The sequence below is a fragment of the Eriocheir sinensis genome, chromosome 27, assembly GCF_024679095.1.
Source record: "Eriocheir sinensis breed Jianghai 21 chromosome 27, ASM2467909v1, whole genome shotgun sequence".
In the NCBI taxonomy this organism is placed as follows: domain Eukaryota; kingdom Metazoa; phylum Arthropoda; class Malacostraca; order Decapoda; family Varunidae; genus Eriocheir; species Eriocheir sinensis.
In genome coordinates this window covers 4,988,774-5,016,273 of record NC_066535.1, presented here as the reverse complement: position 1 = coordinate 5,016,273, position 27,500 = coordinate 4,988,774, and the positions used below count along the sequence as shown (strand labels likewise).

General features: G+C 44.6%; 1 protein-coding gene across 2 annotated transcripts in view; it reads right to left on the bottom strand.

The window, feature by feature from the left end:
• LOC127004029 (protein inscuteable homolog) overlaps positions 1-27,387 on the bottom strand; it is a 225,072-nt gene extending 197,685 nt beyond the window's left edge. The window contains exons 1-2 of one of the 2 annotated variants that reach the window (XM_050871256.1): positions 27,161-27,387; positions 26,048-26,411 (exon numbers count right to left, since the gene is read on the bottom strand). The gene's annotated coding sequence lies outside the window, so the exon portion shown is untranslated. Of the gene's footprint in view, positions 1-26,047 lie in introns of both variants that reach the window. The other variant, XM_050871254.1, reaches the window with a different exon arrangement.
• Between the last annotated feature and the right edge of the window lie 113 nt (positions 27,388-27,500).

The window sequence follows — 27,500 nt, the reverse complement described above, 5'->3', positions numbered from 1 at the left end:
CTTTCCCCATAAATAAGACAACACTCGGAGAACACAAGGAAGAAAAACCTAATAACACACATTATGAGTTATGAGATCCCGCAACGACTAGAATAAAAAAAAGCGGCGGCTATGAGAACTCCCAATCCTTCACCACCGCCCTCACCACCACCACCACCACCAATACCCTATCATTCCCACCACCTCCATCACCCTTCCACCACCACCTTGCCGTCCCTCGCTTTCCTCCCTGGGCCATACATATTCCCTACGCACCCATTACTCGCTAACTTCATTATTCTCGGCTGCCTCCACTCCTCTCCGCCTTCTCCCCAACCTTCCCTTCTCGTGTATGGCGCCATCCATCACGTCCTCTACCGCTCAGTTTCCTTCATTGTCAGCAAATAACAGGTTGAGTGCCTTACGGATTGCGACGACGGTACACGAGGAGGCGCAGCAGCAGGCAGTGGAGGGCCCGAGGCGGCGTGAAGTGAGGAGCAACACCGGGGAATGAGTTGAAGAGGATACACCAAGACGCTGAAGGTGATCTGTTAGGAGACTGAAGGTCGGTGCTGTCGGACGCTCCCAACCCGCACATCAACTATTTCATAAAGGTGTAAATCTTAAAGAAGAAGAACTATTTCCAACGGACAAAAAGGAGATCAATCGCGTTCTGATGAGTGTTTTTGTACGTTCATGGCACAAAAGAATGATCAAACTACCAGAGGGGTCATAAAACTACCCCTGGAAATGCCCAAAAGCTCCTACGAAAACCTTGTCAAGTATGTGTGCTTGGGCGTCGAAATGTTAATTAAACGACCCTGAAAGGAACGACGAGGGATGAGTGAAGTTGTTACCTGAATAGTACACAAGAGTGGAGGAAGAGGAGGGGAAAGGAGGAGGAGTTTAGTGTACGAGAGAGCGCCAGAGAAGGTAGAGAGGGATGATGGTAGGGACGAGGGATGAGCGAGCGTGTCACCTGCATAGTACACAAGAGGAGGGGGAGGAGATGGAAGAGGAGGGAAGGGAAAGGAGAGGGAGTTTAACTGTATGGGAGAGCGCCACAGAAGGTCAGATGGCGTGAGTGTTCCCCATACTCCTCACAACAGAGAACTAATAAGAGTTTCACCTTAAGGAGCCTTTGTGGCGTCCTGCACAGGTGTTGCGGCGACGGTTTCTCCAGTGTGTGTCTTTACCTGTCTCCCCACCCGTACCTGGGACCACCGCGCAGGGGAGAGCGGCAGAACGAGGAATGAAACGGCCCAAACGGCGTATTGTTTTCGGGAGCCAAGTTCAATTTCCTGGACATCCATCACTCTGGAAGCTTCACGTCTGATTACCATTGTTGCTTTGTCTTATGAATAGTTTCGTGCGCCACTGATGTTGTGACGCTCAGACGTATTTCTTTCTTGATATCCACCCGTTATTTACGATTCTATTATCTGCAGGATGAAACATTATACTAAATCAAGTTTCATATCCGGTCATTCCTATTTCTCTGTATAGTCGTTGCATCGCCAAACGACATGCTCAGACGTATTACTTTCTTAATATTCATCTTCCATTTACGTCTTTACTATTCGAAAGCTGAAACGTCACTGAATCAAGCTCCATATGTGGTTTATACTATTCTTTATACTTAATTTCGTGAATCAATAAGTATGAATCAAACATATTTCTTTCTTATTATCCACCTGTTATTAATGATTCCAGTATCTGAAAGCTGAAACATCACAAAAAACAAACTTCATATCAGATAATTACTTTTTCTTTTCTCATAAACAGTTCCGTGTATCACTGAATATATGGCTCTCAGACGCATTTCTTTCTTAATATCTACCTGTTATTAGCGTCTCCACTATATGTCACTATGTTACTATCCATCACTAAATCAAGCTTCACATCTGGTTATTAATATTCTTATATAAATAGTTACGTGCACCACCAAATTTATGACTCTCAGGCCCATTTCATTCCTAATAATTATCTACCTGCTGTTTGTGTTTAGTCTCGCGTTGACTTTCTATTATGTGAAAGCTGAAAGAAGTATAATTAAAACAGCACCGACATGAAACGCTCACGACGAGGCTTAACCAACTCCCACAAACTAATTCGACTTGCTAACGACGGGGATCTAGAGCGGAAACTCGCCCTCCTTCCTCCCTCCCCTTCTCTCCCTTTCCTTCCTCCCTCCCCTTCTCTCCCTTTCCTTCCTCCCTTCCTCTCTTCCTTTCTTTCCTTCCTTTCTCTTCCCTTCCTTTTTCCTTCCTCTCGCTTCCCTTCCTTCTTCCTTCCCTTCCTTCTTCCTCTCCACTTCCTTCCCTTTCTTCCTGTATTACTTCCTCTTCCTCCCTTTCTTTCCTCCTTGTCTCCTTTCTTCCTTCCAGCTTCTGCTCTGGCCATTGAAACCACAATCACATATAGTCTCCCTCCCTCCCTCCATGCCACCTACCTTTACACACATCGAGGCTCTCTCTTTCTCTTTCTCTTTCTCTCCACCTATAATACACACGAAAAATAAACAGAAAAAAAGGTACAGAAACCAACGTCATAAAAGCTCTCCAAAAATCTATCCACCTATCTATCTATCTATCTTGACCCGTCAATCATATTAGTTACCTGTATTAATAAGGGAGATCGGATGTCGTATACGAGAAAAGAACAAGAACAAGTTAGGAGGAATATACTTGCCAAGGTAAGAGGAATGATCCCCACGTGTTGGCGTATTAATTAAAGATGAAAAAATGACCCAGGTGGAGGAGGAGAGCAGGTGGGGGTGGGGGGTAGGTGTTGCGGCACGGAGCGTTGTGTTTCTGAGAGCGATCCTGTGACCACTAAACCGTTGCTGGACACAGGATATGTTAGGATAGAATGTGAAAATAAATCAAGGTGGTTCTGAAGCTCCTACAACCCATCGCAGCGGTAGCGTGATAAGTTTGTTCGTGTATGTTTAAGTGTATTTGAGAGTCGTCGAAGAGGCTGTTGAATAGTAAGGAAAGGAGAAAGGTTATAATTCCTATTGATAAAGCACAAAACCACTGTAATCACTCGGGATGTACCAAGAGTTGTTCAATCACGTATCTTTTTGTGTATTTGCGAATCGTATAAAAGTATGATTCTTAATGATTGAAAACTTTATATTCAGTATATCTAAAACCAAAATATAAGTAAAATAAGTCATAAACTCATGAATAGTTACTTTGGTTTTTTTTTCTGTAGTTGAATAAAGAAAAAAAACGTAACCTTAATAGTACTGTTATTGTAGTAGTATCTTTGAAAACTTATTAATACAGACTTCCCTCAGCTACCATCGCCAGCAACGTGTTGAAATTAAAAATCTCTCTCTCTCTCTCTCTCTCTCTCTCTCTCTCTCTCTCTCTCTCTCTCTCTCTCTCTCTCTCTCTCTCTCTCTCTCTCTCTCTCTCTCTCTCTCTCTCTCTCTCTCTCTCTCTCTCTCTCTCTCTCTCTCTCTCTCTCTCTCTCTCTCTCTCTCTCTCTCCTGACACAAAAATCACATTAGTTACCTGAATTAAGACGGGAGATCGCATGCCCTATACCTAACCCACAAAGACGATATGACCAAGTTACATTGTAGACGATCCAAAATTTCCACAACAAGAGCTCACAGTGTCACCAAGCGTCAGGGTGAGACACATCAAGTCTCGGGAACATTACTGCCGCCTTTACCCCTGGCCCACAGACAGTCACCCACGAACTTGTTATTAACGGTAGAGGAGGAACACCAAGGACTTAACGAAAAAAAGTTGAAAAATTCCCACAACTTGCTGCTCTGATGAAGAAGATAGACGAGGACACTAAATTGGAATGATTCTATTTAGCTTCAGAGGTGTCTTTATACTCTCCCTATCTTGAGTTCAGTTATTCTAGAGTTCACCAAGTAAGAATCTATGGTGAGTGTAGGGTGAGTAAATATTATGAGTGTGTAGAGATGAGGGAGTGTGGTGGCTGGGAAGGTGTGGCAACGGTGATGGTGGCAATTCAAGGTGTGGGTGTGCAATTTTATACTCACAATTTAAAGGGTTATTGATATTGTCGTTGCTCTTTTGTTTTATAGTTGTTCCTTTAGGTTGTGGTGGTGCTATTTTATTTTCATTGTTGCTGTGGATGTTTTCTTTATTATTTTTTTTGTTATTATTAGTTATGGTGGTGGGGTTATTATTAGTACTGTGGGTGATATTGAGAGCGTCATTGGTAGTGGCAGTGGTGGCTGGAGTCGTGGGGGTGGTTGCAGTGGTAGTGGAGGTGAGTCCAGCAAGGCAAGAAGAGGAAAGGGTAGCAAAGGGCCGAGGTGGCGGTGCTCCAATGAATAATGGCTCGCCTGGGCTGTGGTGCGGCTGATGTATGGAGCGTAGGGCCAGGCGGTGTGTGGTGCAGTGTAGTGAAGCGTACTTGTGTGAGGTAATTACACTGCAAAAAGGGGCTGTGAGGAGAGAGAAAGGGGAGGATGGGGTGTAGTTGTGCAGCGTGGTGTTGTAAGGTGTGTCTGCAGTGGGAGTGAGCAGGAGGAGGAAAGAGGTAGGAGGAAGAGGGGTGCAGATGATGGTGGAGGAGAAGGAGGAAGAGGCAGTGGTTCATGTGGTGGAGGTAGCTGTGGTGATATGTGATAGAGGTGAAAGTGGTGATGTGTGATGATACTGATGGTGGTGGTGATAGGGATGGCAGTGGTGATAGGAAAGGCTAAGATATACGTGGAGGTAATAGTGGTCATATGCGATAGCGGTGTTGATGGTGGGGGTGGTGATAGGTGATGATACTGGCGTTGGTGGTGAAGGTGAAAATATATAGGGGTAAGCCTTGAGGCAGGTTTGGACACAGCTGCCTGGATTAACACAAGGGAGAGAGGGAAGGGAGGGGAGGACGGAACAAGGAGGCGGAGGAGGAGGAGAAGGAGGGGGAGAAGGAGGCAAGTAACCCGAAGCAGGGATCACTAGTCGCATTTTTCTCCCATGAAAGGGGTGTTACGAAGGCTCAGTGGCTAGCGACAACACGACACACCAGCCGCAGGACGGAGGGAAGGAGAAAAGAAAGGAGAGAAGGGAGGAGGAGGAGGAGGAGAACAGTTAGGCAGGAGAGGAGAGAAAGAGGAAGAGAGGGCATGTGTGGAGGAAGAGAGAAGAGGGAAAGAAGTGAAGGACAACCACGAGTTTGTAAAAAAATACAAACAAAATGTGCAGCATTAAAAAAGGAAGGGAGAGAAAGAGAGAAAACTTAGAGACGGGAGAAAAAAGAAAGAAGGAGAGAGTGCACGTGTGAGGAGGGGGAGAGGAGAGAAGAGGAGAGATAGAAAGGAGAAAAGACCACCAGTTTATGAGAAAAACAAACAGAATGGGAGGCATAAAACAAGGATGAGGTGGACGGACGAGTAACACTCTCTCTCTCTCTCTCTCTCTCTCTCTCTCTCTCTCTCTCTCTCTCTCTCTCTCTCTCTCTCTCTCTCTCTCTCTCTCTCTCTCTCTCGCTCTCTCTCTCACCCGCTCTAAAAATAGAGAGAGAGAGAGAGAGAGAGAGAGAGAGAGAGAGAGAGAGAGAGAGAGAGAGAGAGAGAGAGAGAGAGAGAGAGAGAGAGAGAGAGAGAGAGAGAGAGAAGTAATAAAGAAAGGAGACAGATAGCAAGAAAGATAAGTAGATAGCTGAAATAAAAAGAAGGAGAGAAAGAGTGAAAGTCAGAAACGAAGAAAGAGAAGAAATAGCAAGAAAGAAAAATGAATTAATAAGCTAAAAATAAAAAAAATTAAGGAATGGAAAAAAAAGGAAAACAAGACGGGTGACAGACGAGACAGACAAACGAAAACACAGAAGAATATATATAAAAAAACATCAAATAAAACGAGACAAACTCAGCAAAACAAACTCGAGACACCTGCAAAATAACGAAGAGTCAACCTGCTGGAAATGAGTCACCGCGGAGAAAGGTAAAAAAACATATAAAAATAATTGGCCAGGTAAGTGGAGGGAATAATTAAAACAGCAATTAAGTGAAATTACCTATAAAAAGAGCGGCCCAAGACTTATTTAGTGAGGGAAGTTAAGTAATGACTCCTAATTACATCAACAGTTACCTTCCGTTTTTTATTTATTTCTTCTTTTTTCTGTTTTTACTCCCTTCTGTGATTTATCTTCCTTCGCTTGAATAAGGAAACACAAGGTCAACACAAGAATTACAAGAACAAATTATGAACCTCGTGCTAATATTTCAACCCCTCCACAATTCCTTCTCTTCTTTCTTTTTGTTTTCTTCCTCTTCTCCTATTTCTTTTTATCCCCGACCTTGTATTCATTTTTTTGCTTCTTCATCTTCATCTCTTTCGTCCTCTTTCAATACCTCATCAACAGTCAGTCCCTTTGTCTCCTCCTCTTCTTATCATTCATCTCCTCCTCTTCTTATCATTCATCTCCTCCTCCTTCACTACCTCGTTTTCCCACTCTTTTTTGGTTTCTGTTCTCTTTCTGTTCTCATTCATTTACATTTGGCTCTTCTCCTCCTCTTCCTTATTCAGTCCATTTCTCGTCATACTCCACAACCTTCTCACTTCCACTCCTTTTTTTTCTTCATTTCCCTCGGTCTGTTTTAACAATCATCTATCTCCTGCTCTTTGCCTTGACTTCCTTTCCTCTTCCTCTTCGTTTCCTCCACCTTTTCCTTTTTCCACGTGTGCCTCGTCGTCCTCCTCCTCTACCCCTCTAGCCCACTTCTATCCACCCTCACACACACGCCCCCTTCCTCCTGCCTCCCTCCCACTTTCCTTCCTTCTTCCCAGCTTTCCTCCCTCCTGCACGCTCTCTCCCACGGCCCACACGACAACTAACACTCTACTGCCATCTCCACCACTACCACCACTACTATCACCATCATCACCACCATCACCAGTAATTGTCAACCCATTTCATCCATCTGTTAGCACACATCACCACCACCACCACCACCCCTCCTCACCTCAACCATATTAACCATACACGTGTCTTTACTGAAAAATGTTATAACACACATATACATACACACATACACAGAGAAACACACGCACATGAACGCACATATACATACATACATATACAAGCAACACACACCTACACTATAGACACAGACACACAGACATACATACCTACATACACACCTGAACACCTGGCGAGTAATTAAAAACCACGTACAAGTTCCAGGTGTGTCGCAGGTGTTGAATATCGCCGTTCAGGTTTGCGGAGAAGGTCATCCAGAAGACTATACAAGAAAATATAACCATGCAAAGGCCTCCAGGGGTTTTTCACACACGCACACACACACACACACACACACACACACACACACACACACACACACACACACACACACACACACACATTCATTCATTTTATATAGATTTTGTGTTGTTTTATAGATTTTTTCACATTATTCCACATTTTGTCGTTTTTTATCTTTCGATTTTTACAGAGCTATCATTTTCGTTACTTCCCCTTCCTTTTTTTTTTTTACTTTTTTCATTATTCTCTCTCTCTCTCTCTCTCTCTCTCTCTCTCTCTCTCTCTCTCTCTCTCTCTCTCTCTCTCTCTCTCTCTCTCTCTCTCTCTCTCTCTCTCTCTCCTGTATCTATCTGTCATCTATGCATCTATATCTATCAATCTATTTACCGATCTATCTCTGTCCCCCTACGCACATGCTGAACACCACGTCCAACCTATCTATCTATCTATCAATCTATCTATATCTATCCTCCAACACACATACTGAATACCAAATCCAATGAAGAACACACAGTCACAAGTAAGATAAAACGTGACCATTAGACAAAAGGCAATGATAGTTTGAAGGCGGAACACTAATCCTTGGGTCATTTGCATCATTTGAATATATGAATACCAAGTCAAACCAACCCTTAAAGTATACGGTAGAAGGTAGAAAGAGAAGGGGATGAGGTGGAGAGAGAGAGAGAGAGAGAGAGAGAGAGAGAGAGAGAGAGAGAGAGAGAGAGAGAAACACACAAACATACAGACAAACAGACAGACTTTTAGACGCTGACATATACACAGACAAACAAATAGACAGTGAAATTAATGGGAAAAAAAACCAAAGGAATACCAATGAAAGTAAAATGAAGAGAAGAAAACAAAGAAAGCAAGAAAACTAGAAACCAAATAAATCTAAAATAGTGAATAAATAAATAAATAAATTTAATAAATCCACAACCTTAGAGTCTAGGATTACGGGTGGTTATGACATTGGCTTAAGTGGACAGGGGGGGGATAGGGGGGGAAGAGGGGGGGAGGGTTACATCTCACCTTGCCCTTAATCCCTCATCATCATCATCATAAGCATCAGTCTCCTTCTCCTCCTCTTCCTCCTCCTCCTCCTCCTTACCATCACCATCACAAACATTAACATTCAATACTCAAACCTTAATCCTTCTCCAACACTACTACCATCACCCTCTCCTTCTCCTCCTCCTCCTCCTCCTCCTTACCATCATCATCACCAACATTAACATTCAATACTCCAACCTTAATCCTTCTGCAACACCACTACCATCACCCTCGCCTCCTTTTTCTCCTTCTCCTCCTCCTGGACCCGGTGATGCTGGTAACCTGATGTGCGTGCGTGGCGGTCACTTGAGGACACCTGCGCCGCCCAGGTGAGCCCCACGCAGGGATTAGCGGCGGGTCCTGGGCTCCCTCACGCGGATGTGGCGGCGGCCTCCTCCTCCTCTCCTCCTCCTCCTCCTCCTCCTCCTCCTCCTCCTCCTGGTCCCTTTAGAGGTCTTGGTTATGCTGCTCCACTTTCTTCGGGATTATTTTTCTTGTCCTCTGTCTCGGATTTTTTTTTTTTACTTTGTTTTTCTCTCCTCTAATCTCTTCACTTCTTTTCTTTTCTTTATTTTTTCTTCTCTTCTCTCTTCTCTTTTCTTCTCTCATCTCTTGTGTATTCTTATCTCTCCTTACGTCTCCTCTCCTCTTCTCTTTTTTTTTTCTCTACTTCACTCCTCTGCTTGTTTGCTTGCTTCCATCTCTTCTCTCTCTCTCTCTCTCTCTCTCTCTCTCTCTCTCTCTCTCTCTCTCTCTCTCTCTTCCCCCCCTGTGAAGCGGATATATGTTAGTAGGGGATACATTTTCTACTGCTCCGTTTTATTTTTTTCATCTTTTTTTTTCATTCTCTTGGTTCGATTTTTTTCTCTCTCCCTGTCTTTAAAATTTGGACCAGGAAGCGGATGTGGGAGCATTCATTTTTTCCTCTTCGATTGTCTTTTGTTCTGTTTTCGTCTCTGATTTGGCTTAAGAGGCGGATGTGGATGTTCTTTTATTCATTTCTCCTGCTCTAGATATTATTTTTTATTATCATGATTTGTTGTCGTGTGGCTCGAGTTCAGGAGGCGGATCTGGAAGCGTAGTTTTCTTTATCTGTTTCACCTAGTATATATTTTTTTCATATTTTAATTCGTTGTCGTGTGGTTCAGATTCAGGAGGCGAAGGTGGAGGTATTTCTTTATTTCTTCTGTCGTATTGATGAGGTTCAGATTTAGGGAGTGGGAAGGATTATCGAGGCTTCCATTCCTGTATTTCTTATTTTGATTCCGTGTCGTGTTCTTGAGGTCGAGGTTCAGAAAGTCGGAGCGTCGATCGAGGTTTCCATTCATGTTCTTATTATTTCTCTTGCTTGACTTTCTTTAGGCCACGGAGCAGACTACTTTATCTCTATTTCTCCTGGCATATATATTTTTCTCTATTTTGATTCGTTGCCGTGTTCCTAAAGTCCAGGTGAAGGATGTATCAGCGTTATTCGAGGCTTCCATTCATGCTCCTATAGTTGATTTCACTTGGTCAACATTTCTTTCAGGCATCGAGGCAAACCCCTTCATTATTTATTTATCCTGGTATTATTTTTTTTTCTTATTATGATTCATTGCTGTGCTGTAGAGTTCCAGGTTCAGGATGTCGGGGCGTTAATTGAGGCTTCCATTCATGTTTTTATTGTTTGTTACACTCGGTTGATTTTCCCAGGCCATTTTTTTTTATCTATTTATGTTATTTTTTACTGATTTCAATTCGTTCTCGTGCTCTTCAGATTCAGGAGGAGGAAGCGTTGATCGAGGCTTTCATTCATGTTCCTTTTATTTGCTTCACTCGGTTACCATTTTTAGGAAACTTTTTTATTTTTCTTGTTATTTATTTCTGATTTCAATTCGTTCTCGTGCTCTTCAGATTCAGGAGGAGGAAGCGTTGATCGAGGCTTTCATTCATGTTAATTTTGTTTGTTTCACTCGGTTAACATTTTTAGGAAACTTTTCTATTTATTTCTCCTGTTATTTTTTTTTTTCAATTCGTTCTCGTGCTCTTCAGTTTCAGGAGGTGGAAGCGATGATCAAGGCTTCCATTTACGCTCTTCTTATTTGTTTCACTCGGTTAACATTTTTAGGCCACTTCAGCAGGGCCTTGCGGTGTGTGCGGTTTGTCTGTACTTCCGTGTAATTAACATCAATGGTGACTCTGCTCTACTTTCCTCTGCTCTGTATCTAATGAGCTTCCGTTTCTGTGCCTCATGTCGACAGGTACGGTTCTCAAGGCTCTGTACCTGAATGTCTCCTCTTATTAATTTCACCTGTTAATCTTGACATTATTTAATATAACCCCGATTTCGAAGATTTTGGAAGAGTATTTTGGTGTCCCTGTTCTCTTGATTAAAACCAGAAAAGATCCTGAAACCAATCTAATTTCGCCTGGTATAAGAGAAGAAAGTGTGAGGAATCTTCAAAATAAGCGAACACCCTTATTTACCTTTTCACTCAAACCTGACCTTTTCTTTCCTTTCCCTTACGTCCGATCCATGCATCCAGTTAGTAATAAGACACAATGTTACTGGCGATGTTAGAACTGACGATGATGATGATGATGATGATGTCCAGTGTATATATTCCCCTTCTCCCCTCTACTTCACCCAACACGTTCATTTTACTACTACCTTCAGTCTAATCTACCCTTGCTTCATTTCCTTTAAGTGTGAACCTGATGCCCCGTTACCACTCGACACAAAAGATTGATGATGATGTTGATGATGACGAAGATACGCCGTGTTTCTATCTCTCATCCGCCCTTAACAGGCTTACTTTCCAGCTCACTAAAGCCTTCACATCCCTTTCCTTTCTCTTACGCCTCAGCCTTGTGCCCCGTTAGTAGGAGAGACACGAGATTACCATAAGAGCCGATGCTGCTGATGATGATACTGATACAATGTTTTTGGTCTCTTCTCTCTCCTCTGTTCCCTAGTCGGCCTTCCTTACTAAGCCAGATTCACTCAAAACCTCATTGGCTCCATCAGTGTTTCTTATCCATAGTCTCCACTCGCCCTCCAATCCATACCCTCCCTCACTTCCTTCTTATTTGTGTCTGAAGGAGTAAAGGAAAATAAGGAGAGGTAGAAGGGGTGGAAGGGGTAATGGACCTAACCTAACGTAACCTAACCTAACCTAACCTTGGCTGTTCCTCTCGTCACCCGAGCCGTAAATAAAACAGGTGTTGCTCTGCTCAGGTGATTAACTGATTAGATGACACCTATATCGACACCTGAGAGAGAGAGAGAGAGAGAGAGAGAGAGAGAGAGAGAGAGAGAGAGAGAGAGAGATTTACATAGAGAAGACACATCAGAGACAGAGCAGGAACCCCTACACACCTCCCCTGCCTGTAAAAGTGGTGTTACTGTCCATTTCTGTCTCATTAGGGTAACGGGACCTGTCGCAGCGAAGAGGAGGAGGAGGGGCGGAGAGAGACTGAGAGGGAAGAGAGGAGAAAGAGGGAGGGAGAAGGGGAGACACTGAGGAGAGGAACGGGGTGACAGAGTACGTGAAGGAGGAGGGAGAGAAAGAAGTAAGGGAGAGGAAAAGGAAGGGAGGGAGGGAGAGAGATGGGGCGACATGGGGAAGAGGAAATGGGTGAGAGTTCTTGAAGGAGGAAATGGAGAAAAAAGTTGGGGAGAGGGAAAGGAAGGGAGGGAAGGGAGGAAGGGGAGACATGAGGGAGAGAAAAAGGGTGAGAGAGGACGTGAAGGAGGAAGGAGAGAAAGAAGCTTGGAGAAGGTTTATAAGGGGTGAAAGGGAACGAGGAGGGGAAAGGTAGGAAAGAAGGAGTAATTCAAAGGAGTTCTGAGGGGACGAAGAAAGAGAAATAGAGAGAAGAACAAGTTAAAATGAAAGTAGGCTTAAGGGACATGAAAAAAAAATTAGTAGGAGGAAGAATAAAAACAGGAAGAGTAGATATTTTAAGGGCTGAAAGAGGAAGAAGAAAAGGAAAAGAGAAAAAGAAGAAGTTCAATGGGAGTAAATAAGGGGGCGAAAGGAAACGAAAAGAGAAGGGTAGAGAGAAGAGGAGAAGGTATTTATAGGGTTCAAAGGGGACGCAGAAGGGAGGAAAAAAGAAAGATAAAAGAAATAGGTTAATATGTATAGGAATAGGAAGGGGAGGGGATGCATAGGTTGGGACGGTAATGAAACCTCTCCTCACACCTGCTCACACCTGTAATTTTGGCCACGTAAGAGCATCAGGCAGGTAATGACTTGCATGTACGTACCACCAAACAAACACACGCACATTTTCATTATCATTATTTCTTTCCAGCACCTACACACCAGTACATACATACACACATACAAGCTTTCACGTGTACACACTCCCAACTACTGTACGTGTCCATATATATGTAAATAAGTTGCAATTAACACCTGAGCAAATATGTATAGTTAAGTAGTGACGTTGCTAATGACACACACACACACACACACACACACACACACACACACACACACACACTCGGAAAAACACAAACAAACAAACAAACAAACACTAACACACACACACACACACACACACGTACACACCCAGCGTTCTAAGAAATGTATACGAACAAATTTCCCGACAAGCAAAAGTGACACTCCTTACGTAATCTAAGTCGTTAAAAAAAAAAAAGAAGAAAGACCGGAACGCAAGGACTCCATCACGAAGACGACTTACAAGAAAACCAAGACTTAGAAAAAAAAAGGGGAGGAAGAAAGGCAGAAAGAGAGAATGTCAACTTCGAGGAAAAACATGACAACAACGAATCCTCTCCTATTATAAGCATTGTGAAATTAAGTGAAAAAAAAAAAAACTAAAAGGTATAATGATAATCTTCTTGCGAAACACACACACACACACACACACACACACACACACACACACACACACACACACACACACACACACACACACAATACCTAAGGAACTGCAAGGTGTGTGTGTGTGTGTGTGTGTGTGTGTGTGTGTGTGTGTGTGTGTGTGTGTGTGTGTGTGTGTCGCTCATGAAACGCCGAGACACGAACAATAAAACCGATAGAGGTGATAAAGGTGGTGGCTGTGGTGGTGGTGGTGGTGGTGGTGGTGGTGGTGCTAGTTGTGGTGGTGGTGGTGGTGGTGCTAGTTGTGGTGGTGGTGGTGGTGGTGGTGCTAGTTGTGGTGGTGATGCAATACCTCCATTTGACACAACTCTGCAACACCCTTCTCCTCCTTCCTTCCTTCCTCTTCCTTCTACGACTCATATTCTTCCTCTTTCTCTTCCTTGTCTTTCTCCTCTTCCTAGCCTCCTCTTTATCGTTCTTATCATTCTTATTCTGTCACCCTATTTTCCTTATTCTCGTTCTTATTTCCATTTCTCTTCTACATTTTTTCACTTCTTTCCATCCACATCTTTTTCTACCTCCTCCATTTTCTCATCATTATCATTACTTTCATCACCTTTCCTTCACAGCAATATCGTTATTCAGACAAAAAAAAAAGCCATAATCTATTTATCTATATTTCCCTTCTCTATCATTCTCGCTTTTTCCTCTTCCATCCGTCTTTTAGTTTTAGTATTTTTTTTTTCCGTTTCTGTCGTCCACCTCCTCCTCCTCCTCCTCCTCCTCCTCTTCCCGATTCTTTAGTTCCTCCGCCCTTTTCTGACGCAATATTTAAATCAGGACTCTATTCTTCCTACTTCTTCCTCCCCTCACTCTCCCTCTTCTCTATTTATCAATCCTCTCTCTCACCTCCTCACCTTCGTCACCTCAAATGCTCACCCATCGCTCCTTTCACCTACCCTCACCCTTCTCTATCTACTCCACCCATCCTCTCCCTTACCTCAATCTCCCTCACTTCCGTCACCCATGTCTTCCCTTCCTCTCCCCTCCCCTCCCTTCCCTTCTCACCCCACATACTCATAACTCACTCCTTTCACTCGCTCACACACGCGTACTCCTTCCTCTTTTTTACTCCATTCCTTTCTTTCTTCCCTCTCTCAGTTCCTTCTACTCTATATTCAAGCAAAGCATACATATTTTTTTTCCATTTCTTTCCCTTCCTTATTTATTTGCTCGTGTACCTCCATATTCATTCCTTATCTGCTCTCTCTTTCCCTCTCTCACTAAATCACTTTCTCTTCTCACTCACTCACTCGACTTTTTTTTCTTATTCATTCCTTCAGTCCTACCTTCATTAACTCACTTTCTGGCTTATTCACACATTCACTCAGTACCCCCACTTACCTCTCTTAGTCTTCCTCCCTCCGTTCCTTCTTCCCTTCATTTCCTCGTTCACTCTCCCTTTTCTTCAGTCCAACGTACACTTACTTTCTCGGTTACCCGCCCACTCATACCTTCCTCTTCTTCTCTCCTTTACTCTTCTCCGTCTCCCTCTTTCTCCCTCCCTCCCTTACTCCCCAACTTACTCCTTCCCTCTCTTCCTTTCTCCTTCCTCCATTTCCTTATCCACTTCCCTGCTTATTCTTTCTCTTCGTTTCACTCTCTCCCTCACTCACTCTTCTCCTGCTTCTCCCCCTCCCTCCCTTCACTTCCTTACCCCCTTCCTTCACTTCCTTCCTCCCTCTCCCTTCGGCTCCGTCACCCACGCGTCTCGGGATCCTGTATCGGCAGCTCCACCCTCACGGAAGGTCACTTGTCATCCGTTACTGACCTGCCGCGCGTGACCTCTGACCTCCCCCCCGCCTCCAGGCCTCGCATGAAACTGGTAACACCACCACCACCATTACCTCCACCCCCATCACCACCACCTCCTCCATAACCTCTTCCACACTCCCCCACCACCACCACCACCTCCACCGTCATTACCATTTCCACTTCAGAGAAAAAATTGGTGACTTAAAACTTGTTCTCTTATTCTTTGGTTTCATTTGAATTTGTCTGGATAATCATACTCCATTTTCTTATCCTTTTCTTTTCTTTCTTATTATTTTGTCAGGTTTTTTTTTTTCTTTCTTTAGACTGCTCACTTTTTTTTCTCCTTCAGTGTATATGTTAATCCACCACCACCATCACCACCACAACCACCACCACTACCATCACAATCACCATCTTTATCACCTAAACATGAGGGAACTAAAATCATTCTTGTTTTTAGTCGTCTTTTTGCCTGCCTTCCCATTCACCCTCCTATTCTTCCATTTCTCATTCCTCCTTTCGCTATTTTTACATTTTTTTTTTTTTTTTATCCTTGTACATAATACTAAAATCATTAAATCTGTTGATCCTGCGGCCTTGTCAGTCATCATTCCTACGTCAGTCATCTAGTTCCTCTAAAACTATTTTTTTCATCTTTTTTATGAATGCTTTTTTCTGTAGGGAATGAATATAGCTTTTTTTTATTACAAGTCATTCACATAAGTCACCTCAACCATCGCGATCACTGCTGCAACTACCACTACCACCACTGCTACCACTACTACTACTACTACCACAACAACTATCTGAAATACACTTTTTAGCATATATATATCATTGAAAACATACAACTTTTACCATGAAACACCACCACTACCACCACTACTACTACCTCTACTACAACCACTACTACTACTACTACCACCCTTACTACATCTACTACTCCTACTACTTGTATTATTAGCATCACCACCACAACGCAACCCAAGTCATCGGTCAGGGTCACTCCTTTTTCTGTAAGTTGACACGGCGAGGCTCATTGCGAAAACCAGGAGATCGTGAACCCCTTTTAAGTCGCTCATTTCAGGCTTAGTGACTCGACGAGGCTGTGAGGCGTCGTGAGGAAGGAGCCCCAGGGAGGATCGCGGCAGCATCAGCATCTCTCAGCATCCTCCATTTTTTCCTTCCTTTGTTTTTTCTTCAGGAGCCCGACGCTTTGACAGAGGGTTCATACCGGTTTTATTTTAGTCACCCATTCTCCTAGACTAGCCTATTCTCACCTACCCTTACCTATAACTTTACCTTACCCTGCCTTACGCTGCCTTACCTTATCTTACCTAACCTGTGAGACAAGCTAGGTGAGGTGAGGTTGGGGAAGTGAGATGAAAAGGAGCGAGAAACAGCGGGAAAAATGTGAGTGGGAGTGAGCTTGGGTGTGAGTGTAATAATGAGAAGGGAATTAAAGCTAAAAATAGATAATAAGGATAAAAATAGAAGTACAAGAGATTGAAAGTGTGTAGATGTGGGTGAATAGGGGATTAACTGAGTCGGGATGTGTGTGAAAGGGTAAGAGGAAGAATGAGGGAGTGTGATAATGAGAAGAGGATTAAAGTTAAAATTAGATCAGAAAAAGAAAAATAGAAGTACAGAAGATTGGAAGTGTGTAGGAGAGGGTGAATATGGGATTTACTGAGTCGGGGTGTGTGAGAATCGGCGCCAGCAAGAATGAGAGTGTGTGATAATGAGAAGGGGATTAAAGTTAGAAATAGATCAGAAAGAGAAAAACAGAAGTACAGAAGATTGGAAGTGTGTAGGAGAGGGAGAATATGGGATTAACTGAGTCAGGATGTGTGAGAATCGGTGAAAGCAAGAATAAGGGAGTGTGTGACAATGATGAGAGGATTAAATTTAAAATTAGATCAGAAAGAGAAAAATAGAAGTACAAAAGATTGGACGTGTGTAGGAGTGAGTGGGTATAAGTATTGCATTAATGAGACGGAGTGAGTGCGGGTAGGTAAGCGAGAATGTGTGTGATTTTGAGGAAAGGATTAAAGTTGAAAATAGATTATAAAGAGAAAAACTGAAGTACAAGAGATTGAAAGTATGTAAGAGTGGGTGGGTATTGGAATAAGTGAGACGGAATGAGTGAGAAATTGACCTCCCTTTCGGCCACCTCTTTGGATTCATTTTAGGAGCAGGAAGTAGCGGGCTTTTTTTATTATTGTTTCCTTTTTTTGTGCCCTTGAGCGGTCTCCTTTGTTGTAAAAAAAAAAAAAAAAGAATGAGGGAGAGCGGGTGAGAAGGACTGAACACCTAAATATAGAAAAATAACTAGAAAAAAAATAGAAGTGGACGAGATAAGGAGAGTGTGTAAGTGGGTTGTAATAGATATGAGTGAATCAAAAGGAGTGAGAATGGGTTAGTGAGGAGGAAGGAAAGAGAGTAAGAGAAAACAAGTAAGAATGTATGGAAAAGGGTGAGAGGAGCTAAAAAAGATCAAGAGTGTAAGAGTGGATGGAAGTGGATAGGTGGGTGGATATGGGTGGAATACGCATGGGAGAAGGGTTGAGTAGGAGAAAGGGAGAGTGGAATACAACCGTGGGAGGAGGAGGAGGAGGTGGAGAACGTTGATTGAAGAGTAAAATTGGGACGTAAGGTTAGTGCGTAGGAGTAAAAAATAGTGTGTGTGTGTGTGTGTGTGTGTGTGTGTGTGTTCAGGGGGCGTGAGCGGGCACTTATCTTGACGCAATTTCATCGTGTCTAAGAATAAATAAATCTGCAAGTAATTCGATACCGGTGAAGCCTTGAGAGAGAGAGAGAGAGAGAGAGAGAGAGAGAGAGCATATATTCTGTATTGTATGTTTTATTTTTATATTTTTTATAGTATATATATATTTATTTTATAGTTTATGTAGTTATTTTTTATAAAGATTTTATTCTGCCCTTTGAATAGGCCCTTTGGGTCTGCAAATATTATACATGTGCCTATGTTTAAATAAAAAAAAAAAAGAGAGAGAAAAAAAAAAACCTACCCCCCCCACTCCCCCTTTGGTCGACCCCATAAGGCATTCCATCCTCTTACTTCCTACCACAGGCAATTAAAGTGATTTCCTTCTCTTTGCCTCATCTCTCTCTCTCTCTCTCTCTCTCTCTCAGTATGCGCCACAAACAAGATCGTCATGGCCAGAAGAGTCGCCACCGCTCACTAGTTATTCCTCATACACCACACACTTGCCTCTCGTCGGCCCCTCTGATGTGTATATTCATGAACGCATAGCACGAGGCGAGACGCACACACGTACACGGGCGCTTACGTACCAACACACACATACATACACACTCAGAGTAAAGGGACGATGAGGCGAGGATGGAGGGATGGGAGGAGAGGTAAGGAGAGAGAAAGGGAGAGAGAAAGGGAGAGAGAGGAGGTGGGGTGAAGGGGGACGCATAGAGAGGGAAATGTGTGTGTGAGAGAGAGTCCTGCAAATGTGAGGGAGGTAGGAAGAAAGGGTGAAGGAGAGAGAAAAAAAAAGGGGGATAGGGAGGGGACGATGTAGGGAGGATAGAGGGATGGCTGGAGGAAAGATATGGAGAGAAAAGAGGATGAAAGTAAAAGAGAAGGAGAATAGGAAAGGAGGGAGGGAGGGAGGGAGGGAGGGAGAGAGGGAGAGAGGCATACATTCACGTACGCGACATAAAGACGACGAATGGGAGGGAGGGAGGGAGCAGGGAGAGGATGAAAGGGAGAGGACGGACAGGTGCGAGAGACGGAGAAAGAGTGGAAGACAGGTAATGGGAGGGAAGGACGGAGGGAGGAAGGATTGTAAGGTGTAATGAAGGAAGGAAAGACGTCCATGTAACAGCGCATTGCAAAACCACTACCTCAAGAGAGCAGCAGTTTCATGTGGTCAACCGGCGCGTGTTTTGTAAAGCGGAAACGTGTCATAAGAGTGCTTCAGGGCGAGAGCGAGACCGAGAGCGAGCGAACGAACGAGAGAGAGAGAGAGAGAGAGAGAGAGAGAGAGAGAGAAAGGTCAGCTGCCAAAGCGCACCAACAACAATGACGTGCTGACTGAAGGTTGAGTAATGCACGCGTGAGGCAATAAACGAAGGGAAGGGAAGATAAAGGGAAAGGGAAAGGCTGCTGAGATGGAGTGAAGGACAGGGAGGCAGGAGAGAAAACACGGGCGGGGGGGGAAGAAAAAGGAGGTATAGAATGAATGACGGACAAACAGAGAGGAAGAAGGGAGAACAAGGGGACGGAGGAATAGGCTCTTCGAATGCAGGTCATGAAAGAAAACGATTAAGTGGAAGGATGGTAAAAATGTTACGAAAAATGCAGATGAAGAGAAAACGGAGACGAGACAAGGACGGGAAGGAAGAAAAGAGAAAGGGGAAGAGGGATAAGACTAAACAAAAGACTGAAGAAAAGAATAGAAGGGAGAGAGATGAAAATATGGAACGAAGAGTACAGATGAGGAGAAGACGGAGACGAGACAAGGACGGGAAGGAAGACAAGAAAAGAGAAAGGGGAAGTGGGATAAGGCTAAACAAAAGACTGAAGAAAAGAATAGAAGGGAGAGAGATGAAAATAAGGAACGAAGAGTACAGATGAGGAGAAGGCGGAGACAAGGCAAGGACGGGAAGGAAGGTAAATAAAAGAAAAGGGAAATTCAGATAAGACAAAAGAACAGACTGAAGATAAAATAATAGAAGAGAGGATGAAAATAAGGGAAAAAAGTGCAGAAGAGAAGGCAACAGAATGCAAAGACGGTTAGGAAGGCAAGAAAAGGGAGAGGAGAAGACGAACAAGGCTAGAGAAAAAATGAAGAAAAGAATAAAGGAAGAGACGAAAGAAATGTGAAATTATAATTGCAGATGAAGAGGGAAAGATAGAATAAGACAAGGACGAGGAAAGAGGTAAGAAGAGGAAGAGCAGCAGCAGCAGATACGACTGGAGGAAGGAAGAAAATTGGAGAGAAAAATGACGGACGGGAAAGTATGCAAGACTGAATGATGGACAGACGAGGGACAAGGACCAAGAGAATGAGAAGAGAGGTTAAAGAAAAAAAGGAGACGGATTGAAGGAAGCACTAGAAGAAACTGAAAAAGAAAATGGAAGGTGAAAACTGATAGAAGGGAAAGTATGCAAGATTGAATGATTGACAGACGAGGGACAAGGACTAAGAGAATGAGAAGAGAGGTTAAAGAAAAAAAGGAGACGGATTGAAGGAAGCACTACAAGAAACTGAAAAAGAAAATGGAAGAAGAAAACTGATAGAAGGGAAAGTATGCAAGATTGAATGATTGACAGACGAGGGACAAGGACTAAGAGAATGAGAAGAGAGGTTAAAGAAAAAAAGGAGACGGATTGAAAGGAAACACTAGAAGGAGCGGAAAATGAAAATGGAAGGAGAGAAACATGACAGACGGGAAAGTATGCAAGACACTAATGATGGACAGACGAGGGACAAGGACTAAGAGAAAGGGAAGAAAGGTTAAAGAAGAAAAAGGAGAAGGATTGAAGGAAACACTAGAGGGAAGGACAAGAGGAAAACAAAACAATAAAACGGGTTGAAGTTGTGTGCAGACAAAATAATGAGAATACAGAGATAAATTCACTGCAAAAACAAGAAACTGACATAAAAGGAGGGAAATAAAACGAAATGCAAACACTGAAACCAAAAGATAAACAAACTTAAGAGCAAACCAGAGAAATGAGAAGAGACGAGAAAAATAAAAGACGGAAAGGGAAAGTACCGTGGCGGCGGCCGTGCAACAGAACAGGAATGAAAAGAAAAAAAAAAAAGGAGAACGAGACAAGAGGTACAAGGAGGAGGAGGAGGAGGTCATTGTTCAAGTGTATATGTGTGTGTGTGTGTGTGGGGGGAGGGGGAGAGCTAGCCTTAGTGTGTGTGTGTGTGTGTGTGTGTGTGTGTGTGTGTGTGTGTGTGTGTGTTCTGAATGGCGTGTGTTGTTGACTTTGAAACACGGTCATCCCAGGGCGAGTGGTGACCTCCTTCCTCCATGGACCCCGCCCCTCCATACATACACACACACACACACACACACACACACACACACACACACACACACACACACAAAAGCCTCGCACACAATACTATAGTCCACCGCAGAGTAAGCTCACCTAATCTACCCTAAGCCAAATTCTCTCTAATCTCATCTAACTCAGCCTAGCATGTCTCAACCTTCCCTGACCTCGCTCAACACAGCCTTACGTAACCTACCTGAACCTAACCTAACCTACCGTAGCACTTAACAAGCCAAAAAACAGCCTAACATGACCTAACACAACACTTATCTAGCCCAACATTGCCTAACCTAACATGACCCTTATCAAGCCTAACACTTCCTCTGCCTTAGTTCAACACAGCCTTAACCTAACCTAACGTGATCCTTGTCAAGTCCAACATTGCCTAATCTATCCTAACGTAACCCTTATCAAACCCATCACTGCCTAACATAACACTTATCTAACCCAACATTGCCTAACCTAACATAACATAACCTTATCAAACCCATCACTGCCTAACCTAACTTTTATCAAGCCCAACACAACCTATCACAACCTCACCGAACCAAACCTAAGCCAAACAAACACAATAGGAGGCAAGCCACTCTTCCTCTCTCTCTTTTGAAGCTGCAAGGACACCACCTATACATTAATCCAATTACTGGTTTTCTCCCTCTTTTCCTTCTCCTGCTTCTCCTCCTCCTACCTGACTATCTATCTATCTATCTATTACGTCTCCTTTCTCAAGCTACTATCCTCCATCCTCAGCATCCCCTCCCCATCCCTCTTTTTGTTACTTCTTCCTTTCTACCCTTCTCTCCTCCTCCTTATCCTCCTATTCCTTCCTTTCTTCCTACCTCTTTATCAATCTTTCTATTACCTCTTCTTTCCTAACCTTTTTCCTTCCTTCACTTCCTTCTCCTACTGCTTTTTCACTTCTTACTTGCCTATCCGATTCTCTATTACTTATCCCTTTCCATCCTTCTCTCCTCCTCCTAATCCTTCGCTGCCTCCTACATTCCTATTAATCTTTCTGTTACTTGCCCTTTCCGACCTTCTCTCTCTTTCATCCTAACCTTCCTCTTCCTCCTCTTACCTGTCTATCAATCTTTCTATTACTTCTTCCCTTCCAACCTTCTCTTTTCCTCCTCCTCCTAATCCTCATCCCGCCTCGTCAATGAACGCTAACCACTGCCAACTTGTCGCTATGAGGCTGCAAAAAACCCTTCCTTCTCTATACCCTCGCGGCGGGAATGACACTTATAAGAATTCGTCCCATTCTTGAAGGGGTTCCCGCGACGTGACCTTCCGGCTGACGCGAGGGACGCCTAGTAATTGCTACATCCATCACCTGTACAGTAATGCCAGGTGTGGGGGCGAGAGAGAGAGAGAGAGAGAGAGAGAGAGAGAGAGAGAGGTGGAAGGGGGGTAAAAATCATCCCGCGTTAGCTTTTTAGGTCTGCGAATCTCTCAGCGGAAGGACAGGCGGCGTTCCTAAGACGTTTTTTGCCCCCTGTGATGTTTTTTTTTTTTCTTTCTCTCTCGCCCGCCTTATTTTTAGCTTCCTTTTTCGTCATCTGCCATTGTTTCTCATGTTCCTTAATCTACTACAACTACCTCTACTACGTCTTTCTGTCTTTGTCTTTCTTTCTATCTTTTTCTTTCTTTTTTTCTTCCTTTCTGTCTCTTTATTTATTTGTCTCTTTCTTTCTTTCTTTCTTGCTTTCTGTCTTTCTTTCCTGCTTTCTGTCTCTCTCAACGGGATTATACAGAAGATTGAGGGTGAAAGGGTGAAGAAACGGAGCGACTCGTGTGTGTGTGTGTGTGTGTGTGTTGACAGCCCTGGCTCTGGATTTACTGAATGAACCCGGATGCCACTTCCACTCGTTTGTTTTAGCCTCCACGTGTTTGGCCTTGACGCATAACTACCACTAAATCTTTCTCACCCCTTTTTTTTCCACCTGTTACACTTTTACATCAATCTTTTTTTTTTTCCTCATTCCCTCCCGTGCATATGTTTGCTCACTAACCCTTATCTCTTGGCTCATTCATCTCACTCATTGCTCCATCTTACCCAACAGCCTCCTCCTCTTCTTCTTCCTCCTCCTCCTTTTCGTAGTCATTTCTCACGCTCCATCATGTCCTCCACTTTTCTTTATCATTACTAACAGCCTCTTCTCTTACTTCCTCCTCCTCATACTCTTCTCCTTATTTTCTCCTCCTCTCCTTTTCTTCATCTTCGTGGTCATTTCTCAGGATCGTTCATGTTTTTTACTTCTTTTCCTCCTCATTACCCACATTCCTTCCTTCTTCTCCTCATCTACCTTTTCTATTTCTTACTTCCTCCCCCTTTTTCTCTTAGTCATTCCACATTCCTTCCCCTCTTCATCCCTCTTACCATTACTTTTTCCTTCTTCCCCTCCTCTTCGTATTTAATTTTTATCCTTCATCATGTCTTCTTTTTCTTTCCTCATTACTACCAACAGCTTCCTTCTCTTGCCTCCTCCTCCTCCTCGTAATCATCCCTAAGCAGCCTCAATCATGTCTTCGCACTCCACCTCTTTCCCCATCAGCCTCAAGGTCACCGCGCCTCGTCCAGCCCTTCCCTGCCCTGCCTCACGCCGCTAACCAGAGTCTCATGCAGCGTCCCACCGAACCCGTGAAATTCTCTTATTCCGACCTTTCCTTCGAGACGCGTGTTACGGAGCACCGATGGGAGAGGGAAAGAAAAGGCGAGTGAGCGGGGTAAAAATGGAAAGTAGCAACAGAAACATGGGAATTAGAGGCGGAAATGTGAAAAGTAGCAACAGAAGTATCAAAGAGACGAAAAGCATGTTACGTCATAGCCAAGTCAGCCGTGAAGGGAAAAACGTCGACTTGAGTTATGCAAAAGCACGCCCGAGGGAGGGAAGGAAGGAATGGTTGATGGGAAAAAGAGGAAGGGTGGAAGAAAATAAGAGAATTAAAGGAAATATAGTTGTGGATGTCCGCAATACCTGAAGGAAGGAAGATGGAGAAGAAAACTAAGAAAAGACCAGAGAGAGAGAGAGAGAGAGAGAGAGAGAGAGAGAGAGAGAGAGAGAGAGAGAGAGAGGAGGATTGAGGGACCGAAGAAGAGAGAAAATGGAGAAAGGATAAAGAGAGGAAAGTAAAGACGAAAGAGAGACAGAGAGAGAGACCTACTTTTACTATTCCAATAACAGAGAAACGCGTCCATCTCATTGTTGTTAAGGAAGAAGACAAAAACAACGACGAGTCTTTATGGAGAGCAAACGAATCACCGCGTTCGAACCACCCGCAGGAATGCTTCGGCTCGGCCCACACGAAGCAGCCCCACGAAGCTGATTCATTCACCATGTCTCGAATACCCCCACCCCCACCCCCCACCCGGTCGTCCCGCCTTCCCTCCATCCCCCTCCCGCTCTCCCTCCCTCCATCTGACCGAGCAACTCAAGTTTGTTCATCTCTCGAGAGGGAAATCATAAAGTCATCTTTTTTGCCCCCGTCTGAGTTATTATATTAAACGCCTCGTCGCTGTCGCAGGAGAAAAAATAATACACTTTTACATGCACTTGGCGAGGCTCAAGTTGCAGGGAGAGAGGGCGAGAAGGATGATGGAGTGGGAGGGAGGTAGGGAAGAGAGGGACGGAGAAGTAGACAGTGGAATATGAAGCTGAGAAAGATGAAGTGGGAGTGAATGGAAGGGAACATGGGTAAGAATAGAAGGGGACGTGATTGAGAAGGGAAAATAAAGAGTGGGTGTGAAGAGGGAGAGGGAGGAAGGTACAGGGAGAGAGGAACGAAGGGAAAAGTGAAATATTATGCTGAGAAAGATGAAGAGGGAGTGAATGGAAGGGAACATGGGTAAGGATAGAAGGGGACGTGACTGAAAAGGGAAAATAAAGAGTGGGTGTGAAGAGGGGGAGGGAGGAAGGTATAGGGAGAGAGGAACGAAGGGAAAAGTGAAATATGATGCTGAGAAAGATGGAGTGGGAATGGATGGAAGGACGTGAGTGCAAAGGTAATAAATAAAGGATGTATTAAGTAAGAGAGTGGAAAGATGAAGTGAGAGGAGATAGAAGGGACATGGGTAGGTAGGGATGGAAGGGGGCGTGATTGGGAAGGAAAATTAAGGATGCATTTAGAGCGAGGAAAAGTATTGCAGACCTGAAAAGTTAGAGAAAAACTGAGGAGGAGGATGAAGAGGGGGGGTGAGGCGGGGGGGGGGGGGGGTATAAAGCTGGAGGATGCGGAGGAAAACAAGACGACTTGCTAGACGGTAATGGCAAGGTTGAACGCCAATTAGGAAGAACACTTAGGAGGTTCTCAGGATAAAAGAATGAACAAAAACTAAAATCTCCGGGTCTCTCATGATAAAATCCGACAGTAATGCAAGAGGAAGAGAAGGTGGCGGAGGCGGAGGAGGAAGAGGCAGAGGAGGAGGAGGAGGAGGAGAAAGGGGGGGAGATGAGCTAGTGCGTGGGGCGTCTAGCTGCACGGTGGGAAAATAATTACAAGAACATTGAGTCTCCCCTTTTAATAGACCTTCCCCGCTGCGATGCCACGGGCGGATTGGCTTCTCCACGCTGATAAAAGGCTGATGATACGAGCGATAACCCGGGACGCAGGTGACGCAGGGAGGCTCGTCCGGCGGTGTTGTGACGGGGGTGCCTCGTATTCAAAAGTGTATTGGACTCCCTTTACGACTTTTTTCTACGGCCACAGAGAAGATTAACTGGGATTTCATGGGTGTTTTCCCCTTCGTGGTGCGCAAGACCTATAGGAACACAAAACAGTCCATGAAAAGCCCGGGAACTTCTACGAGGGGATTTTCGAACGGGCGAACTGAGATGCCGAGACATTTAACAACACGGGCTTGACAAACTTCGTCGCCTCATGCCTCCCGTGGCGGCGCGTGAGGCGAGAAACAAAAGTGAAAGATAAAATGACATCCTATTAAATCTGTTCTCGCCCATCCATAGTGAGTGAGGCGGCGAGGCGTATCTATGTTGAGACGGCTGGGATGATCTCGCTGGGGGTGGGGCCGGCTATTAAAACAAGGCCTTTATCTTACCTTCCAATGTCAGGGTCGGAGCTGAGGGATGTGTGTGTCCCGCTGGGAGGGGGTGGGGGGTTGTGGTGGTGTCCTGCTCCTCACCTCACCCTCACACAACACTCGAGGCTGAATCAAGCCCTCGAATGCCTAGTTTATCAGTCTCTCAAGGTGGCGGGCAAGAGCAGTTTCTCAATGTCTATTCAATTCTTTATTATATTTCCACTTAACGTTATCCTCGTGCACAGTGTTCCTTCTTGTTTTTAATGTAAGCCGCAAAGAAGAATCACCGTTTTTACACAAGGAAATGTTCGCCGTTTCGCAGGGTGTCACTTTAATTTACTGTTACTGTCCAATCGAGTCTGTCAGTCTATTTTTCAGCGTCCTGAAATAAGCACACGATGCACTGACACTTCCACCACACTGTTACTCGGCACTTCACCGCCGCGCCACAGACACACAACTACTGGCGTCTGGTGGCCGGGAAGGAAGTGAAGAGCCACCTGCAGCGATATTATCAGAGCCAAAAACTCTGAGTGGCGTAGGTGGCGGGGGAGGGAGCGGGTGGGTGTGGTCCCCGTGGCTGTCAGGCCGGCTCACTCGCCTCCTTCCAGCACCCGGCGGCGGCAGCAGCAGCAGGGGCGTGCCATTTAGCCGGCCCGGCGATGGTGTCCGGCGATAAGGGCAGCGATTGGCGGGGTCACTAATGCACGGTGACGGGCCGTGACTCCAGACGCGTCACCCTGATCCCTACACACCGGGGCCGGGGCCTGGACGGGTGTGTTGGGCAGCTCGGCGCAAAACTCGGGCACCACACACTCACAGTATTGGAACAGCTCACCACAGACACTCACAGTATTAGAGAAGCTCACCAAACACTTACAGAATTAGAGAAGCTCACCAGAGGCAGTTATAGTATTAGAGCAGCTCAACACAACACTGTCAATACAGAGTCCCGGTATGATAGTAACTAGACGCAAAGCTAAATCACTACAAAGTCACACTATTAGAGCAACACAACGCAACGCTAAGTCACTACAAATAGTTAGTATTAGAGCAAAACAACGCAACGCAAAGTCAACACAAACAATCAGTAAATCAGCAACACAACGCAAAAGCTAGGTCAACACACACAGTCACAGGCTCGCGCGGCACAGGCACAGCGAAGTCGTCAACGAGCAGCGGGGAGGGTCATGCCGTCCCCACAGAGCCGGGAAGAGAATTGAGGGCAGCGCACCACCTCTCGCGGCGGCGTCAGGCAGGCGACTGAGGGAGGGAGGGCCGCCGCTGCACACCTGCCTCCACCTGCCTCCTGCCGCTTCGCCGTGTCAACAAGTCGTTCCCGGCGCGGCTCGGCAACAGGCAGGCCACGCACGCCCCTCGCCTCGTTATCCATCACACAAAACACTCCCCAAAAATGTATTGTTAGCCTTAATAATACCCGCCGATCATACCTATTAGACAAAATGCTCGA